Source organism: Physeter macrocephalus, chromosome 21 (genome assembly GCF_002837175.3).
Source record: "Physeter macrocephalus isolate SW-GA chromosome 21, ASM283717v5, whole genome shotgun sequence".
NCBI classification, from domain to species: Eukaryota; Metazoa; Chordata; class Mammalia; order Artiodactyla; family Physeteridae; genus Physeter; species Physeter macrocephalus.
The window spans coordinates 56,002,015-56,024,000 of NC_041234.1; the positions used below are offsets into that span (position 1 = coordinate 56,002,015).

The 21,986-nt window shown below is 35.8% G+C and overlaps 1 protein-coding gene and 1 non-coding gene across 2 annotated transcripts in view; one reads left to right on the forward strand and one right to left on the reverse strand.

Annotated features, from left to right (window-relative positions):
• BRWD3 (bromodomain and WD repeat domain containing 3) overlaps positions 1–21,986 on the reverse strand; it is a 122,762-nt gene that overhangs the window by 84,289 nt on the left and 16,487 nt on the right. The gene's annotated exons all lie outside the window — the stretch shown is intronic.
• On the forward strand, positions 14,801–14,907 carry LOC112066442 (U6 spliceosomal RNA). The gene has a single exon (XR_002892659.1). It is a non-coding gene; the product is annotated as a U6 spliceosomal RNA (small nuclear RNA).

The following is a 21,986-nucleotide window of genomic DNA, read 5'->3' on the forward strand; positions in this document are numbered from 1 at the left end:
CAGTTATCCCACAAGAAGACTCAAATTTTATGAAGAACATTTTAAAGAATTAATTAAAACTGAATAAAATGCACATAAAGAGTCTCCTGAAATCTATTTTTTCTATTAATATTTTAAATGCTATTTAATTACCTTTAGAAATTAATAATACTGAATGGTCTTTGAAAAAAGGAACAGAAAAATATCATAATTTGAAGTGTATAATATTCTAGTGTATGTTAGATATTAATGCACCATTTTATATAATCAAATTCTATTTATTTCAAAATTACAATATGGAACACTGTGTCCCAAATTAATAAGGTTAGAACCAGACTGACTTTTTTCATCTAGTCTCCAATAATAGCTTTGCCTTCCTCACTTTTTGGCATCCTGAATTATAAGGATATGCTTCTTTTCTTACGTTACTCATTTTTTCACTGTCCTCTCCATTAGTTATCCATCCCACCATTTTATAGGAAAAAAAGTAAAATCTACCAATAACCTATAAAATTCTAGTGTTAGAAAAAAGTGTGTATATTTTAGAACATTTGTTGAGTGTGGCACAAGATATACTATTTATTCTCTTGACTTCAAAGGTTAGTACTACACCCTCAAATATTAAATGGTGATAAAGAAAAACACTTAAAAAATTAGAAGAATCAATAACAAGGACACTTAACAACAGTAAATCCAAATTGAGGACTTATTACAGGGTTGTTGTACCAAAAAAACTGTATTAGTACATCTGCTTATTCCTACAATAGTTCAAGACCACACAGTTTGTTCTCCTAAATTCAGTCAATCACATCAACACACCTAGGTCAGTAAGCAAAAAGAAATAGAAGGATCATTGCAAGTGCATAAATTCTGTGAAAAATTACCTCAAAGCACATTTCCTTCTATTATCTTCATACATGAAAGATAGAACATTATTAGACCAAAAAATGATTAGGAAGCCTATGCTAAAACATACTGAAACAATTATATAACAGGCAGAGGACAAAAACTGTAAAGTAGTAAATAAGTTTAAAATTGGGGAAAGTTGTAATAAAGTATAAAATATTTGTTATTTTATACTAAATTTAAGGTTTTATATTTTATATACTTAATAAAGAAAATGTTGAATTAAAATGAGTATTTCTTATAGATTTTCATACTCCACATGATTTCTTGCTAAGACTCAGCTATCAATAGCAGAATCCAAATTTAAAGTGCATTAGGGGAATGATGTCAGCATCATAACAGTTGAGTTTTTCTTTTTTTCTCTCCCTTCTGATGAACAACTAATTGGACAATAAGAGCTGAGAACATGCCAAACATGGGAAAGGACTTGGACATACAAGTACATGAAGCTAATAGAAAACCTTATTACCGCAATGCAAAAATACATTCTGTAAGACACATTATAATGAAAATTTCAGAAATCAATGATAAAGAATATTAAAGCCAGCAACAGGAAAAGAGAAAGTAACCTACAAAGGAAACCCCATTAGCCTATCAGCAGATTTCTCAGCAGAAATTCTATAGGCCAGGAGAGTGTGGACTGACATATTCCAATTATTGAAAGATAAAAATTGCCAGCCAAGAATACTTTATCTGGCAAAGTTATCCTTCAAAAGCGAAGGAGAAATAAAGGTTTTCTCAGCCAAACGAAAGCTGCAGGAGTTCAGCACCACTAGACTTGCTTTGTAAAGAAACACTAAAAGGAGTTCTCCAACTGAAATGAAAGAACTAAAAAGTGAGATGATGACATATGAAACACTCTGGTAAAGGAGAAAAATGGACAGAATTAAAAAACTGTAATATCATATTAGAATGGTATGTTAACCACTTAACTTTAGATACAGGTTAAAGGGAAAGACTATTAAAAATAACTATAACCACTATAATTTGATAATGAATACACAGCATAAAAAAGAGGTAAATAGTGAAATTGAAAATAGAAAAGTGGAGGAGAAAGATTTTCCTGGTGGTCCAGTGGTTAAGACTCTGTGCTTCCATTGCAGGGGGCATGGGTTCAATCCCTGGTTGGAGAACTAAGATTCCACATGCTACATGGCACAGCCAAAAAAAAAAAAAGAAAGAAAAAGAAAAAGAAAAAAGAAAGAAAGAAAAGTGGAGGAGAAAAGGGGTGGAAATCTTTAAAGGTGAATGAAGATAAGTTGCTATCAGCATAAAATGGACTTTTTTTTTATCTATAAGATGTTTTATGTAGGCCTCATGGTAACCACAAAGCAAAAATCTGGAACAGATTCATGAAACTAAAAATAGGAGAGACAGAGCATTCCACCATGGAAAACAAACAATTTACAAGGCAGGCAGAAACAATGGGAAAAAGAAACAATGGAGACATAAAACAACCAAAAGACAAACAATAAAATGGCAGTTGTAAGGGCTTACATATCAATAATCACTCTAAATGTAAATGGTTGAATTCACCAATCAAATGGCATAGAGTGGTTGGATGGGTAAAAAAAAACAAGACCCAACTACATGCCATTTACAGGAAACTCGGTTCAGCTCTAAAGACATAAAGGCTCAAATTAAAGGGATGGAAGAAGATACTACTGGCAAGTGGAAACCAAAAGAAAGGGGGATAGCCATATTTATCAGGCAAAGTAAGACCTTCAAGCCAAAAATGATAACAAAGACAAAGACTGTCATTATATAATGATAAAAGGAGTCATTACATCAAGAAGGTATAACAATTGTAAATATATGTGCAGCCAACATAGGAACACCTAAATATATTAAGCAAATACTAACAGGTCTGAAGGGAGAAACAGACAACAAAACAACAATACTAGAGGACTTTAATACCCCCCTGTCAGCAATGGATAGATCACCCAGACAGAAAATCAATAAGGAAAGGTTGGAATTGAACATACTTTAGATCAAATAGACTTAACAGATATATAGAACATTCTATCCAATGGCAGCAGAATAAACATTCTTCTCAAGTTAACATGAAACATTTTCCTAAATAGATCATATGATAGGACACAAAACAAGTCTTAGCAAATTTAAGACTGAAATCATTCCAACTATCTTTTCTCACCATAATCGTATGAAACTACAAATCAACAACAAGAGGAAACCTGGAAAGTCTACAAATATGTGGAAACTAACCAACACACTTCTGAACAGCCAATGGTAAAAGGTAAAATCAAAAAGGACACAAAAAAACTATCTGTAAACAAATGAAAATGGAAACACAACATATCAAATCCTATGAGATGCTGCAAAAGCAGTCCTGAGAGGAAAGTTTATAGTGATAAATTCATGTATTAAAAAAATTAGAAAGACTGGAAATAAACAACATCACTTCAAGAAATGAGAGAGAAGAACAAAGTAAGCCCCAAGTTAGCAGAAGGAAGGAAATAATAGAGATCAGAGTGAAAATAAATGAAATAGAGACCAGAAAAACAATAGAAAGATTCAACAAAACTAGGAGCTGGTTCTTCAAAAAGATAAACAAAATTGACAACTTTAGCTAGGCTAAGAAAAAAAAGTGAAGACTCAAATAATATTAGAAATGAGAGACATTACAACTGATACTGCAGAAATACATAGGTTCATAAGAAACTACTATGAACTATTATATGCCAACAAATAGATAACCTAGAAGAAATGGATAAATTCCTAGAAACACATAAACTACGAACACTGATGCAGGAATAAATAGAAAATCTGAACAGATCAATAACAAGTAAAGAGACTAAATCAGTAATCAAACACCTCCCAACACAGAAAACCCCAGGACAGGTGGTTTCACAGGGAAATTCCACCAAAAATTTCAAGAATTAATGCCAGTCCTTCTCAAATTCTTTCAAACTGTAGAGGAGGGAACACTTCCAAACTCATTATATGAGGCCAGCATTACTCTGATACCAAAGGCAGATAAGAGCACTACAGGAAAAGAAAACTACAGATCAATATCCTTGATGAACATAGATGTAAAAAATTCTCAACAAAATATTAGCAAACGGAATTCAAGAACACATTCAAAGAATCATAGAAAATGACCAGGGCTTCCCTGGTGGTGCAGTGGTTAAGAATCCGCCTGCCAAGGAAGAGAACACGGGTTTGAGCCCTGGTCCAGGGAGATCCCACATGCTGCGGAGCAGCTAAGCCTGTGCGCCACAACTACTGAGCCTAAGCTCTAGAGCCTGCGAGCCACAGCTACTGAGCCCGCATGCCACAACTACTGAAGCCTGAGTGCCTAGAGCCTGTGCTCCAAAACAAGAGAAGCCACTGCAATGAGAAGCCCGTGCATGGCAACAAAGAGTAGCCCCTGCTCCCCTCAACTAAAGAAAGGAAAGCCCGCATGCAGCAACAAAGACCCAACACAGCCAAAAATAAAACAAATTAATTAATTAATTAAAGAAAGAAAGTGACCAAGTGGAATTTATCCCTAGGATGCAGGGATGGTTCAACATACACAAATCAATAAATATAATATATAACATTAATAGAATGAAGCATAGAAATCACATAATCATTTCAATAGATGAAGAAAAAGCATTTGACAAAATACAACATCCTTTCATGATAAAAACTTTCAACATATTGGGTATAGAAACAGCATACCAACATAATAAAGGCCATATGCAACAAACCCATAGCTAACATTATATTCAATGGTGAAAAATCGAAAGCTTTTCCTCTAAGACCAGGAACAAGACAAGGATTCCCACTCTCACCACTCTCATTCAGTTTAGTACTAAAAGTCCTAGATAGAGCAATTAGGTAAGACAAAGAACTACAAGACATCCAAATTGAGAAGGAAGAAGTATAATTGTTGTTATTAGCAAATGATATGATTTTATATATAGAAAATCCCAAAGACTCAAGTAAAATATGTTATAAGGAACCAACACATTCAGTAAAGTTGCAGGATATAAAATCAACATAAAGATATGAGTTGCATTTCTATACACTAATAATAAAACATCTGAAAACAAAACTATCCCATTCACAATAGCATCAAAAACAATAAAATACCTAGGAGTAAATTTAACCAAGGAAGTAAAAGATTTGTACAAAAATAAATAAATAAATAACTACAAGACTTTGTTGAAAGAAATTGAAGATACAAACAAATAGAAAGAAATCCCATGTTCATGGATGCAAAGATTGTTAAAATGTCCATGCCACCCATATCTATCTGTAGATTCAACACAATCCCTATCAAAACTCCAGTGGCATAATTCATAATAAAATTCAAAATTCAGAAAAAAACAATTCCAATGGCATAATTCAAAGAAATAGAAAAAGCAATCCTAAAATTTGTATGGAACCACAAAAAAAACCAGAATAGCCAAAGCAATCCTGAGAAAGAACAAAGCCAGATATACCACACTTTCTGATTTCAAACTATACTACAAAGCTATAGTAATTAAAGCAGTATGGTATTGGTATAAACACAGACCCAAAGACCAATGGAACATATTGAGAGTCCAGAAATAATCCTCCATGTATGGTCAACTAATATTCAAAAACAGAGTCAAGGGAACCAAGAACATTCAATGGGGAAACGATAGTCTCTTGAACAAATGGTGCTGAGGAAACTAGATAAACACAGGCAAAAAAATGAAATTGGACCCCTATCTTACACCACTCACAAAAATTAACTCAAAATGTACCAGAGATCTGATACCATAAAACTTCTAAAAGAAAATGTAGGGAAGAAGCTCCTTGACATTGGTCATGGCAATGATTATTCACATATGACACCAGAAGCATAAACAACAAAAGCAAAAATCAACAAGTGGGACATCAAACTTAAAAGCTCCTGCTCAGCAAAAGAATCAAAATGATGAAAAGACAACCTACAGAATGGGAGAAAATTTTTGCAAACCATACATCTGATAAGGAGTTAATATCCAACATACATAAAGAACTCATAAAACTCAATAACAAAAAATCTGATTAAAAAGTGGGCAGAGGAACTAAACAGACATTTCTCCAAAGATGACACCCAAATGCCTACCAGATAAATGAAAAGATACTCAACATCACTAACTGTCAGGGAAATGCAAAGCAAAGCCACAACGAGATATCACCTCACATCTTTTAGAATGGCTATCATCAAGAAGACAAGAGATAACACACACTGGCAAGGATGAGGAGAAAAGGGAACTGTTGGTGGGAATGTAAGTTGGTTCAGCCACTATGGAAAACAATATGGAGGTTCCTCAATAAATTAAAAATAGAACTACCAGGGAATTCCCTGGCAGTCCAGTGGTTAGGACTCCACGCTTCCACTGCAGGGGTCACGGGTTCAATCCCTGGTTGGGGAACTAAGATCTCACATGCTACATGGAACAGCCAAAAAAAAAAAAAAAACTACCATATTACCCAGCAATTCCACTTTTCACTATATACCCAAGGGAAATGAAAACAAAATATTGAAGAGATTCACTCTCACTTTTATTCTCGTATTATTCACAAGAGCCATGATATGGAAACAACCTACGTACCCATAACAGACGAATGGATAAAGCAATTGTGGTATATATATACAATGGAATATTATTCAGCCATGATAAAGGGCATCTTGCCATTTCTGACAACATGTATGGACCTTGAAGACTTTATGTTAAGTGTGATAAGTCAGACAGAGAAAGACAAGTACTATATAAAGACAGTAAGATGGTGGTTATCAGGGGCTGGGGAGTAGGGGAATAGGACAGATGGTTAAGGGTACAAACTTAGTAAACAGTAAATAAGTCCTTGGGATCTAATGCACAGTATAGTGAATATAGACAACAATACTGTTGTATAATTATCAAAATTGCTGAGATTAGAACTTAATTATTCCAATCATTAAAATGATGATTATGTAACGTGATAGAGGTGCTAACTATCATTACAATGGCAATCATATTAAAATATGTCAATGTATCAATGTACACCCTTAAATTTACACAATGTTATATGTGTAACAAATATATTTCAATTTTAAAATGTGCATTAAAAATGCCCATTTTTGTAAAAAGCATAGGCTCAAATAAGCATTTGATTCAACCACAGGAAGAGACATTTGCCCACAGGTACAATTAGAAATTTAATATTTGTAACCATTTTCTGTCTTAAGAAATTTTTCATTGAGATTTACATTTAAAATGTAACTGAGCTATGCGCTCTTTAATTCTAGACACAGGAAATGCAGGAGACAGGAAAAACAGCTGCCTTTGGCAATAAGAAAATGCAAACCTGCTGTCTACGACAACATGGATGAACCTGGTGGGCATTATGCTAAGTGAAATTAAACAGATGGAGAAGGACAAATATGACATGATTTCACTCATATGTAGAATCTCTTTTAAAAAGTTGAATTCATAGTAACAATAAGTAGAATGGTAGTTGCCAGAGGCTGGGGGGAGACAGAGGAAGAGATACTGTTTAAGGAGTACAAACATTCGGTTTTAAGATAAAAAAATTCTGGAGATCTAATATACAGCTTAGTGACTACAGTTAATAATAATCTACTGTATACTTGAAATTTGGTAAGAAAGTAAATCTTAAGTGTTCTCATAACACACACAAAAATGGTAACATGATAGGTAACTGACAGGTTTATTTTTTATTGTGGTAATCATTTCATATGGTAGACATATATCAAAACACCAAGTTGTACAACTTAAATGTATACAATATGTTTTTGTCAAAAGTAAATAGAAAGGAAAAATGCAAGCCAACACTAGTGAAGATTCTGAGAGGCTAATCACCATTTCTGAGGCCCTAGAAAGTAATCTACACACAACCATGAATTATCTTTCTCTCTTTGAACTAGTGTATGTTATAGAATTGTGCTAGAGCTTGAAGGGACTTTAACGATTAATTTTTAACTCTAATCACTCATTTTACATATAAATAAACTATGATCCAGGTTGGTGAAGCAAATTTTCCAAAGTCATACAGGTGATAATTAACAGAGAAGGAGGGTACTTGAACTTATGTCCAATGTTCTTTTTTCTTATACCACAGCTACCTCTCATTTAGTGCTTTATGTTTAAACATATCAGCAATGTTTACCCCCCACCAAATAAAGGATACTGATGGGTAAAAGCAGTGAACTCATCCCCTTGTTTTTCTGGGTACCAAGTCACTATTCAATATAAATGAGGACATGTGTTTGACAGACAAGGAGAGCAGGGCAACGGATACATACAATAGTAATCCTGTGGGAAAATCAAAGAGCCAGGCAAGTAGCTCAACAGGTGTTGGCAGAATGGGTTCTACCAATTCCCCCTATTTTGGCAGAATGATGGAGTAAAAAGGCAACATAGTATTGAGAAAAGAACAAGAGGTCTAGCTTCTTCCTTATCTATAAAATCTATAAAACAGGCATAATACCACCTATCTAAGTGACATGAATATTGTAGAACATCTAGCACAGTAGGCTTAGTTTCTGTGAAGCTTAGTTCCTATTCTTCTTCCCTTTCCTTTCCTCTCTAGAATTTCAATGCTCTCACATTCCAAAATGGGTAGGGTGGAGGGAAGAGGGAAACATTTGGTATTAGATCGGTTACTCTAATTATAGTAATCTCTATGCTAAAGAAAATAATAAAATATATACAAAAATATTACATTATCCATACTTTGCCAACCAGAGTAGACAAAAAAAATCCCTTGTTAGGGCTTCCCTGGTGGCGCAGTGGTTGAGAGTCCACCTGCCGATGCAGGGGACATGGGTTCATGCCCCAGTCCGGGAAGATCCCACATGCCGCTGAGCGGCTGGGCCCGTGAGCGGTGGCGCAGTGGTTGAGAGTCCGCCTGCCGATGCAGGGGACACGGGTTCGTGCCCCGGTCCGGGAAGATCCCACATGCCGCTGAGCGGCTGGGCCCGTGAGCCATGGCTGCTAAGCCTGTGCATCCAGAGCCTGTGCTCTGTGATGGGAGAGGCCACAACAGTGAGAGGCCCGCGTACCACAAAAAAAAAAAAAAAATCCCTTGTTATAGAATAAAACTTAACATTTATTTAATACTCTTTATGTGTCAGGCACTATGCTAAGCACTTTATATGTTTAACTTATTTAACCCTACAAAGTGAGTACTATTAACATCCCCTTTATAAAGACATGGAAACTGAGGCATAAAGGGGTTAAATAATTTCTCCAAGATCCCAAGCTAGTAAGTGACAGAGCCAGGATTCAAATCTAGGCAATATGACTTCAGAGGCTGATCTCTTAACCAATATTGTGTAACAGTTTTTCTGAAAATGAGAGAAAAAATTTTAAAACTTATCATTTGCACCAATAGGTAAACTGTGTTCCAAACCTTCTAGCCCAAACCAACCCAGATCATAATTACATCTGACAAATCATCTAATCCCAAAACTATAGTATAAAAAAGCAAGATAGAATATGTTTAAAAAGAGATTGAAAACGCCTAGAAATAATAGGTGGGCTGAGCAAGGTCACAGGAAATAAGATCAACACCCACAAATCAAATGCATTTCTCTACACTAATAATGAATATGCAGAAACCAAAATTAAAAACACAATACCATCGATAGGGGTAGGGGATTAAGAGGTACAAACTACTTTGTATAAAATAAATAAGCTACAAGAATATATTGTGCAGCACAGGGAATATAGCCTCTATTTTATAATAACCACAAATGGAGCATAATCTTTAAAAATTGTGAATCACTATGTTCTACACCTGAAACTTACGTAATATTGTAAATCAACTATACCTCAATAAAAAATTAAGTGTAAAAAAACCACACACAGGGGCTTCCCTGGTGGCGCAGTGGTTGCGCGTCCGCCTGCCGATGCAGGGGAACTGGGTTCGTGCCCCGGTCTGGGAGGATCCCACATCCCGCGGAGCGGCTGGGCCAGTGAGCCATGGCCGCTGAGCCTGCACGTCTGGAGCCTGTGCTCCGCAACGGGAGAGGCCACAACAGAGGGAGGCCCGCATACCACAAAAAAAAAAAAAAACCACACACATTTACAATCACTCCAAAAATTAAATACTTGGATATATACTTAACAAAACATGTACAATATCTGTATGCTGTAATTATAAAATGCTGATGAAAGAAATCAAAGGAGACCTCAATAAATAGAGACATACCATGTCCATGGATTGAAGTCTCGACATAGTAAACACATCATTTCTCCCAAATTGATTTATAGGCTTAATGCAATTCCTTTCAAAAGGCTTTTACAGACATTAATAACCCTGTCCTAAAATTTATATGGAATGGCACTGGCCCTAGAATGTTGAAAACAATCTATAATAAAGTGACAAATAATAAAGTGAGAGGGATTACTCTTTCCAACGTTAAGCCTTACTATATAACTACAATAATCAAAACAATGCGGTCCTGATAAAGAGATAAACACATAGATCAATGGAACAGAATAGAGGACCAAGTAGATTCACACAAATAGTAACTGATGTTTGAAAAATGTACAAATCAAATTCAATGGAGGAAGGATATCATTTTAAACAAATGGTGCTAGAGCAACTAGACATCCATTGATAAAAAATAATGAACTTCCACCTAAACTTCAAACCTAAACTTCTCCCAGGTTACCAACCCAGCACCTTTGCTTATGCTACTCCCTTAGCCTTATGCCTAACCTCTGCCATTTCAGCTTGTCAATATCCTTCTTATCCTTGGAGGCATAGCCTAAAACCATTCTTTTTCATGAATCTTTCTCAATCACTTCAGCCAAAACTAAAGCCTCCTGTTTCACTTCTTATAGTGGTCCTTGTGTTAGTTATCTGTGCATATCTCTGATCTAAGATTACAAGCACTTTAAGGATAGAGATTAACGTCTAATGTATCTTGTACTGACCTAGCTCAGTCCCTTGGAAGCAAAAGATCCTCAAGTATTTGTTTAATTAATCTGGTCCCACCTTTCCCAAAATATCCAACCATAATTCATACTCCTCCAGGGCATAAATTTTCCACTTAAAATCAGAGAAGCCTTCTTTTCTGTCCTATGCAGATATCCTCTCATCTGTAATGTTCCACCCTCCAAGTTGTAATTAATCCTTCAAAGTTCATCTCAAAAGTCACTTATTCCTTAAAATCTTTCCGTGTTTCTCTTAATCAGTTTCATCTCTCCTTCCTTCCTTAATGCCCATTACTGTACTTCCCTTAAATCACTTAGTCTATGTCTGCATTAGACAGAACATTTGTGCCTCCACCCCCAAATTCATATATTGAAAACCTAATATCCAATGTGATGGTATTAGGATGTTGTACCTTTGGGGAAGTAAATTAGTGACCTTATATAAGAGGCCTGAGAAAGTTCCCTTGCCCCTTCCTCCATGTGAGGTATCTATGAACCAGAAAGCCAGTTCTAACCTGACACCAAATCTGCTGGTACCTAATCTTCAACTTCTCAAACTTCAGAACAGTGAGAAATAAATGTTGTTCATAAGCCACCTCGTCTATATCATTTTGTTATATCAGCCCCAAAGGACTGAGACAATGCCTTGTACTATAATCATAGTCCAGCATCTGTCTAAACCTCCCCAAAGAGTAAAATTCTTGACAGCAAGGACTTCCCTGAACATTAGAAAAGGTTTTGCATATATTTGGTGTTCAAGTATTTGCTGAATTGAATAAAAATTATTTCTAGTATTCAACCTTCCAAAACCATTGAGAATATAAATTCCATAGTAAGTTTGATAGGGAATATTGATCAAATCTGCAATTTTCTTCTTATGACTTATAAGATATCATTTCTGATTCTCATTTCAAGATATCATTACTGCCTCTCTAAACCTTGCCTTCTTAGTTTCTTATATTGTTTTTTCTACCTTGACTCACCCTTGATGAAATGCTAACAGTTCACTCAAATTCTATCCTGGGATTTCTTCTCTGTTTTCATGCTGTCCCTGCAATCTTACCTACCCATATACTAATTACTGCCAAATCTTTATCTCTAACTTACATCTTTCACCTGAGCTCCTGGACCACATTTTCAACTACCTAATGGACATCCTTCCCCTCTGCCTAGATGTACCACAGATGGAGAGTTGCCAAATCACGATCATTATCCTTCCATCACAAGTTTTCTATATTCTCCCTCTCCTCAATTTTGTTACTAATAGTTTTACTCTTCCTCTTTTATGCCCCACATCCAACCAAACTGTATTATTCATCTCACCTCCAACATTTTGCTTGAATCAATCCAGTTATGTCCATTTCTATTGCTACTACCCCCACACTCATCATCTCCTGTCTATACCTACAGTAAGATCCTTCCCTCTGATTTCCCTGCCTGCCTCCTCCATTCTCTCTCCTCTCCAATTTATCCTATATTCTGCCACCTGAGCTATCTTTTCAAAATAAAAATCCAATCATATAATTTTCCCATTCAAAAGTACCCAATGGTTCTTCAGTACCTATAGGATAAAATCTAAATTTATTAGTGTAGCACAGAGGTTGGCAAACTTGGGTCCATAGGCCAAATGCAGCTTACCACCTATTTTTGCAAATATAATTTTATTAGAAAACAACCATGCTCATTCATTTACATATTATCTAGAGCTGTTTTTACACTACCACAGAGTTGAGTAATTGCAACAGAGACCAAATGATCCAGAAGGCCAAAAAAAAATTGACTATCTGGCCCTTTATCCAAAAATTTTGCTGACTCCTGGCATGGACAGTTCAGAATAATTGGGCCCCAACCTCCCTTTCCAGTTTCATCTCCCACCACAAACTCTAGGCTCTTACAAGGGGTTCTATTATGGCAACTAGGAAATATATATTACTTACTTTGCTGAGACTTTTGTGGAAAGAGCACTGGATTTGGAGACAAAGAACAGGTCCTGAAACTTAAGTTTAGATACTAAGGAAAGCACCCCACTACAGTTGCATGTGAGCTAGATAATCTTTTTGTGATGATAACTCAAATACCAGATCTTTAACCTATGAGTCATTATTATCACTATCAACATTATTATCAGCATGTGTGATCCAATATCATAATTACAAGTTACATTTGCATAACATTTTAAAGCTTATAAAGTAATTCCAAAGACATCTCATTTGAGTTCACAGTAATCCTGTGAGATCTGAAGGCAAGCATTTTCTTCAATTTGTAAATGAGGAAATTAAAGCCCAAAGAAACTGTCTTGCCGAACATCAATACATAGCAGACCCTTGGTTCAATTCAAATCTCTTGATTCTAGTTCAACAGTCTTCTTACTTTTCAATGCTGTCTATTTAATGACATTATAGAAAATATATAATGAGCCTGAAATAGGAAATAACTATAACATCAAAAATTCTACATTATATTCCTCAGTCTTCCCTCTACCTGCAAAAGACACTGAACAAAATCGGCAGGGACTCTGGTATCTACTAAATTGGGTTTTACTGGAAAGTTCACCAAGAACCAAACAGTTGGTTTGAGATGGCCACATCAGAGTTGTTAGACCACTCTTCTACTCCACTCATTCTCTATTTACAGTGGAGAAAAATCTGTTTGGTTTAAAATTATTGTACACTGGCATGGAATTTTGAACTGGTGTTAGAAAATGTTTGTAGACCAAAACAAAAGATTTTCAATTCAACAGACTAAGAACATCCAGAAAAGCCCTTAAACACAATTAATAACAAATTGTTGTAGGTTGACCATGTGTTTTTAAAAGATTTATAAGAACACATGTTGAAAGAATCAAAACCTATCTGGGACTGAAAGAGTAAATGTCAGTTAGGACTGAAAAAGAAAAAAGCGGCCCTGCAATTAATCAGACTGGGAGGACAGACACAGATAAAGCCAGCTGAAAAGTTAACAGGAAACACTGTTTTTCCCAAGGTCATGCGGCAATTGTAAAATATCATAGCAACCCCTTCTTTGGGTGATTACAGCTTTCTTACCAATGATGCCCCCCATCCTCACTTTGGTATTTTCATTTATTACTGGAGCGAGATACCCAATTCCTAAACTGCCCTGCTTCATGACCGCACCCAACCCTTAGTTAATCCCCACTTCTCTCAATTTACCTCAGAATCAGCCACCAATCCAGAACTAATCCTGGCTTCCTTCAGACACTCCTCAAAATTCTTCAGTGGTAAGCCAAAATTTACTAAAGACACTTCCCTCCTCCTTCTTGCCCAGAGACCTTCCATGGTGCCTCAGGAGTACACTCCCTCACTATGAGTCAATAAATTTGATTTTGTCAAACTACAGGCTTGTTCCTGGTGGTCTTTGTTTGATGAGACTTGCACAAGGTAAGTTATTTTGAATTACCTTACACATTCAGCAGTTTAGTACTGACAAAAGTCCTCCCCGCTACAAAACAAAAAAAAACAAAAACAAAAAACACTTGAACTGGACTTCCCTGATGATACAGTGGTTAAGAATCAGCCTGCCAATGCAGGGGACATGGGTTTGAGCCCTGGTCTGGGAAAATCCCACATTCTCCGGAGCAACTAAGCCCGTGCACCACAACTACTGAAGCCCACGCGCCTAGACCCTGTGCTCCACTACAAGAGAAGCCACTGAAATGAGAAACCTGTGTACCGCAACAAAGAGTAGCCCCTGCTTGCCACAACTAGAGAAAGCCCGTGCTTGGCAACGAACAGCCAATGCAGCCAAAAATAAATAAAGAAATAAATAAATAAAAAACACAAAAAACACTTGAACCTAAACCAGAAAATCACTAACCACAAGAAACTTTCACTGCCAATAAGGATGAATAACTCACTGAATTCTACTGCTTATATCACAGGAAATATCTGATCAATGATGCTAAGAGATAATGACATCTACCATATCTTTGCCTACCAAAGCCAGGAAACTACCATATCTGTTGGGAAAAAGAGTATATCATCGTGCTCGCTTCGGCAGCACATGTACTAAAATTGGAAGGATACAGAGAAGATTAGCATGGCCCCTGAACAAGGATGACACGCAAATTCATGAAGTGTTCCATATTAAAAAAAAAAAGAGTATATCATCAACTTGGCATCAAGCTCCAGATAAAAACCAGATGTGTACAAATTGGTGATATTATTCGATTTTTAACACAAATGAGTCACATAACTCTTGAGCAATTTTATCTGTCACCTACAATCTAATAATATGCTGTACAAAGTGTTCATGAAATCCTTGTGTAATTTGCTAACTTTTAATTTTTAAACTTTAATACAGATTATATAAAAAGTAGAATACTTCCAATTCTTCTGCAACTGGCATTGAAAGATAAACTGAATTGTTTTAAATATAGGTCAAGCTAACTTCATATCCATAGAAGCCATAAACAACCCAGAGAGTGTAAAGGTGCCTCTTTACCAGTAATGCTTTGGAAATAGCAGGTCTAGCTATATTAAAGAATAATCTCAACCCTTTTACTAGGCCAGCCCTATGAGAGGAATGAAGGACAAAGGATATTATTACCAAAAGCATGTTCTAATATGATGCCTATAGCATCAAGAAATGTTTTAAAATCCACTAAAACAACTTCATAACAAAAAAGTAAAGTTGTGACCTTCTAAGAAATAGTAGCTACATACCTACCTCAAAGACAAACCTCAGGAATATGGGGGTAGGGTAGAGGATGAAGCAGGGAGAGGGATGCTTTCAGCAAAAGCTTAAGACAATCAAAACAGTACCAGGCTCAACCAATAATTGCTCACCAAATAAAAGACTTAAGGCTTTATACACACAAGGCAGAAAGGATTATTGTTCACAGATCAGACTTCTTACACCACACCCATCACCATCAACATCATCTTCAAAAACAGTTTTTCAGGAAACAAGCTGTACTTAAAGAGGGCTAAAATATTCTTGGATTAGTCTTTTCTCTTCTACAAAACATTTGTAGTTTTATTTTTTTAATTTTAATTTAAAAATAGAATAATAGCACATATACGACCTTATGATTGGTTAAAATGCAGTTGAACATATCAATCAGCTCCTATAGGTAGAGAGGACAATAACAGACCAAGAAAATACTCTGTCAAGAACATTGGAAATTGACTCATGAAATTCAGTGTTAACTCCAGATTTTAAATGACTAGTGTTTTCTGTGTGAAACTTGGTTTGGGATTTCCCAAAAGAGCTCTAAAAACAAATTAATATAAAATCTTAAAAGAAGCCAGAAAAAAGGGCAAAAATGAATTTTAATAAAACCTGAAAACTGTAGAAGCACAACAGAATTATTTCTTTCATGGATTTGATGCTACTATAAATCAAATTATATCTCTGAAACCTTAACCACACAGACTAACAGCTTCACAGTCTTTAAGGCTGATGCCATTCCCACCCCTTAACACCCATCCACAGTACAATTTAAGTAAACCTAGTAAGTCCTACAGGCTATTGGTATTCATGGTCATTGAATGTCTTATTGCTAGGATAATATCATATAAGATATGGCAAAGAAACAATATTTCTAATTCCATTCAGGCTTTCTGCAAAGTTCACTTAATATAATTTGGGAATAAATATCCTAAATCTTTATTTTACTATCTTCTTCTAAACCATTTAATTTGATTTGGTTATTGTACACAGACATTTTAGACTGCCTTTTCCTCCAAATAAATATATCTAAACTGTTTTACAGCTTCCCTTTGTGAACTATAAAGTTCTATTTCTATAAGGTACTGGGTAAAATGTATAGAACAAATACTAAAAGATCCTTTTAGAATACTCTGGTATATGTTGAAAGAAAAAGCTAAAGAAATGACAAAGAATAATGAGGAAAGGAAAAACGTGTTCTTAATAGGATTAAACAGAAATTATTTTTTCATTATATTTTACATGATCATACTAAGACACAACAAAATCTACTTTCTTTCAAATAAAGGAACTAAAATTATTATCCTAATATTAATACAATATTGATTCCAGAAATGGATACAAGGGGCCAGAAACTCATACAAGCTATATAAAACCATAAAAATGCCTTTAAAAGGGATGCTTCCGTTTCCATGTGGCAGCAATCATAGCACTTCCATTCATTTAATATTTAGTGAGCACTCACAATGTAGCACATACAAAAGATTCTGAGTTTATATTCCAGTTCTAATTACTTGCAGGTGTGACAAGAATCCCTTGCTCCTCTCCAGATACAAGAAAGTAATAACTTTAGAAGCAACTTGCTTCATGCATAATTATCAAGTACAAAAAGGAGGAAGGTGAAGTGGAGGGAAGCAGGCAACAAAAAGCAAGGCTTGGCCAAAGTGTGATGCATGGGCAAGAGATGAGACCTACATAAAATCAGAGGGAGGATGACAAATATTCCTGGCAGAAACCCAGCCAACCTCAACCAAATAAAGTTTACCTTAGAGTACTTTCTTTCAATTTACATTTCATATTAACAAGAGGTAAGCTAGGTGGTTTGTGACCACCTAGAGGGGTGGAATAGGGAGGGTGGTAGGGAGGGAGACGCAAGAGGGAAGAGATATGGGAACATATGTATATGTATAACTGATTCACTTTGTTGTAAAGCAGAAACTAACACACCATTGTAAAGCAATTATACTCCAATAAAGATGTTTAAAAAAAAACAAGAGGTAGATTTCCCACCTCCAAGTGAATTCTGGCTTTAAGTTGACATATAACCATACAATGGCCAATAAGTCAAGAGCCAATCAATGTTAAATGGAAGCTTATGGCAACAGATAAATATTAATTTGGCTACAGAGTTAATACAAGCCTCCTGAGTTGTATAAGTTGTAAATTACAGGTCTACTATGTAAATTACAGGACACTGTTATACTTCAAGTGTACTAAAGATAAAAGAGGTAAAAAAAGGTTTAGAGTCTTACAGCATCATGCCTTTGACTCAGTTTAGAAATACAAGCATGTACATTTGTTCCTGGGTATAATGTTAAGTCTCAAACTAAAATGAACAAGGCATCTTGCTGCCATTTCTATGGATAATTTTATGAAAATTGTTTAGAATGTGATAATTAAGACAATTTCTGAAACTTTTACCATGATGGGTAATAACTATAATACTAGTTCTTCCAAGTATTCATTTCAAACAGACATGAAAGAGATTTTTAAAATTATTTCTGTACTGACAAACTCTCAAAGCAGAGTTGTACTGGTATGAAATTATGTTTTCAAGTTTTAATGTGACCCCTACAAAGTTTCCAAAACAACTACTAATTTTTAAAGGGATGAAGAAATAACAATACGTAGTGATTATAGTGCAAGATCTCAAACAATACTACAAATATTAATTACATATGCCCCAGGATGTCTTTGAGTGGCATTAGGTATTAATACTGTTTTGAAAGAAAAAGACTCACAGACATAGAAAACTTATGGTTACCAAAGGGGATGGTGGGGGCGGCGGGGAGGGAAGAAAAATCAGGAGTTTGGGATTAACATATACACACTACTATTTATAAAACAGAAAAACAACAAAGACCTACTGTATAGCACAGGGAACTATATTCAATATCTTGTAATAACCTATCATGGAAAAGAATCTGAAAAAGAATAGATATACATATATATGTTACTGAATCACTGTGCTGTACACCTGAAACTAACACAACATTGAAAATTAACTATACTTCAATTTTAAAAAGTTAAAAAAAAGAATAAGACAGGGACTTAATATGAAAAGTACTGTTTTGAATTTAGTTCAATTTTTTCCTCTGATTTAATTTGACACAATGCAAAACCAACTTGATTAGTCAGGCATACAGCTAATGAGGTGGCATGACTGGAGCTTAGACCTGTAATAATGTAAATATAGGCATTGTTGCTCTTACCCTACAGGAATTTGGAAATTCATTCCTGGTAAATTTAAGTACACATATATTTAAAGTATTACAGCTGTTAGTCTGGAGAATGTAATCTGGGAATTAACTCCCAAATTCCATTCCCATGCTCCCTCTCCTCCATTTCATTAAATTACTAAATAACATTGCTGATTAACTGCACAAAAGATGGGAACATTTGAATAAATAATCCAATATAGTAGAGAGTCCAGATAAGGTCAGAATTTTATTGGTTTTGGCCAAAGACAATTGTAAAACTTTCATTGGAAAGAAGTGGCACAATGTGATCTTTAGTGAGTTACTAAAATCATAATAGGAAAAGCTAAAGGCAGTTTCTAAGTACAAAAATTGGAAACATTCCAGGTTAAGTATATAAAGTGAATCATTAGGCAATATATTATTACCAAATTATGCACCTATCCAGAGGGCTGCCTACGGATTCCCACACTGGTCTAGATCTGCACTGTCCATTGGCTATATGCAGTTACTGAATGTCAAATTACTTAAAGGTCTATAAAATTAAAAACTTAGACCTCAGATACAATAGCCACATGTGACTAGTGGCTACCATTTTGGATATCACAGGATAGAACATTTCCATTAACACTGAAAGTTCTATTGGGTAGCACTATACTATGTAAAATACCAGTTAAAGTGAGTGCCAAGAAATAACTGGTACAATTCCAACTATACTGAATAAAATTTTAAACGTGGGACATATCTGTTTATGATAAAAATTCTACAGAAAGTAGGAATAGGGACTTCCCTGGTGGTCCAGTGGTTAAGAATCCACCTTCCAATGCAGGGGATGCAGGTTTGATCCCTGGTCTGGGAACTAAGATCCCACATGCTGTGGGGCAACTAAGCCCATGTGCTGCAACTACTGAGCCCATGCACCACAATTACAGACCCCACACGCTTTGGAGCCCGTGCACCACAACTAGTGAGCCCCCGAGCTCTAGAGCCCGCACACCACAACTAGAGAGAGCCTGCGCAATGCAACAAAAGATCCCGTGTGCCACAAATAAGACCCGGCGCAACCAAAAATAAAATAAGTTTTTTTAAAAAAAGGAAGTAGGAATAGAAGGGAACATGATAAAGAGCATCTACAATCATACTTAATGGTGAAAGATTGCCTGCTTTCCCTCTAAGATCAGGAATAAGGCAAGAACATCCAGTCTTACTACTTCAATTCACCATTGTACTTGAGGTACTAGCAGTTCAAGGCCAAAAAAAAAAGCACTATAAGGCTTAAAAGATTACAAAGCATAAAGTGAACCTGTCTTTATTTGTGGACAACATGATCATCTATGTAGAGAATCCCAAAGAATCTCAAAGGCTATCAGATCTAGTTAGTGAATTTTGGATTAGCAATATACAAAAAAAACACTGTTTGTGTTTACTAACAACAACTGGAAACTGAAATTTAAAAATATACAATTTAAAATAGCATCAGAAACCCTTAGGGAAAAATTTCACAAAACATCGCTGTGAGAAATTTTAAAAGACCTAAATAAAAGGAGAATTATACTATGTTCCTGGAATGAAAGGCTCAATGTTAAGATATTAATTTTCCCCAAATTGATCTACAGATTCAAAGTAATCCCAAACAAAATCTCAGTTGCTTCTTTTTATAGAAATTGAGAAGCTAATTCTAAAATTATACATTGCTAGTAGGAATACAAAATGGGATAGCTACTTTTGAAATAATTTGATAGTGTCTTAAAGTTAAACTTGCACTTACCATATGATCCAACAATCCACTACCTAGCTATTTACCCAGAGAAATGAAAACAGATGTTCATGCAACAACCTGTACAAGAATATTTATAGGCCTTTATTTATAATAGCCAAAATCTGGAACAACCCAAATGTCCATCAATAGATGAATGGACAAACAGAATCCAGTGTATCTATACAACAGAATACAACTTGGTGAAATTATATGCCTGAATCAAAAAAGAATTAGGTCTAAGTGAAATCAAACAGACACAAAAGGCTACATACTATATAATTTCATTTAGATGACATTCTAAATAAGGCAAAAGTACAGTGATAGATTAGTGGTTTCCAGGGATTGAGGAATAGGGGATTGACTGCAATGACGCATGAAAGAAATTTAAGGGGTGATAAAAATGTTCCATATTTTTATTGTGTTGGTGGTGGTTATACAAATGTATTCATTTGTCAAAACTCATTGAACTGGGCTTCCCTGGTGGTGCAGTGGTTGAGAGCCCGCCTGCCAATAAAGGGGACACGGGTTCGTGCCCCGGTCCGGGAAGATCCCACATACCGCGGAGCGGCTGGGCCCGTGAGCCATGGCTGCTGAGCCTGCGCGTACGGAGCCTGTGCTCCACAACGGGAGAGGCCACAACAGTGAGAGGCCCGCGTACCGCAAAAAAAAAAAAAAAAAAAAAACTCATTGAACTGCACACTTAAAAAGGCAGAACTTGGGAATTCCCTGGCGGTCCAGTGGTTAGGACTCAGGGCTTTCACTGCCAGGACAGGTTCGATCCCTGTTGGGGGAACTAAGATCCCACAAGTCATGTGGCATGGCCAAAAAAAAATGGGGGGAGAACCTTTTTATGTAAATCATACATACACCATAATATATTTGACTTAAAAAATAAAAGTCATGTAGCTAATCCTTTATCTTTTGAGTTCTATATGTAGATCTGTTATAAAAGGAAGTATTGGTAACATCTGACCATGAAATGTTTTTTTTTTCCTTTGGCTGTCCCACACAGCTTGTGGGATTTTAGTTCCCCAACCAGGCATTGAACCTGGGCTCTCGGCAATGAGAATGTGGAGTCCTAACCACTGGACCGCCAGGGAATTTCCCATGAAATGGTTTAGAAATAGACTGGAAGGCAAGCAGTGTAACGTATGCCAGTCACATACTTCTCTGGGCTTTGGATTTTTCTGCTCTAAACAGGGGTTTGCAACCCAGTTTCCCAAATCTTTTCCCAGGAAACTTTCAGAATGTTACAGGTGTTCTGGGAAAAGGATTTCCACTGTCAAATTACTTAGATAATGATCCCCTTAAGGTGATTCACAATGCATTTCAGCATATGAAAGGATCTGAGCAGTCCTACATGCATTCATTTGTTTCTGTGTTTTTTTAAACTCAGTGTTTCCCACATTTACTTGACCAAGGAGCCCTTTTATCAAGAAACAGTGTTGCTAAAAGTTCTTTCTAGTGCTAAGATTCTTTGATAAAACCTTCAAGACTTACCTTCATGATTAAGTTTTATTTATACAGGGAAACTATAAAACT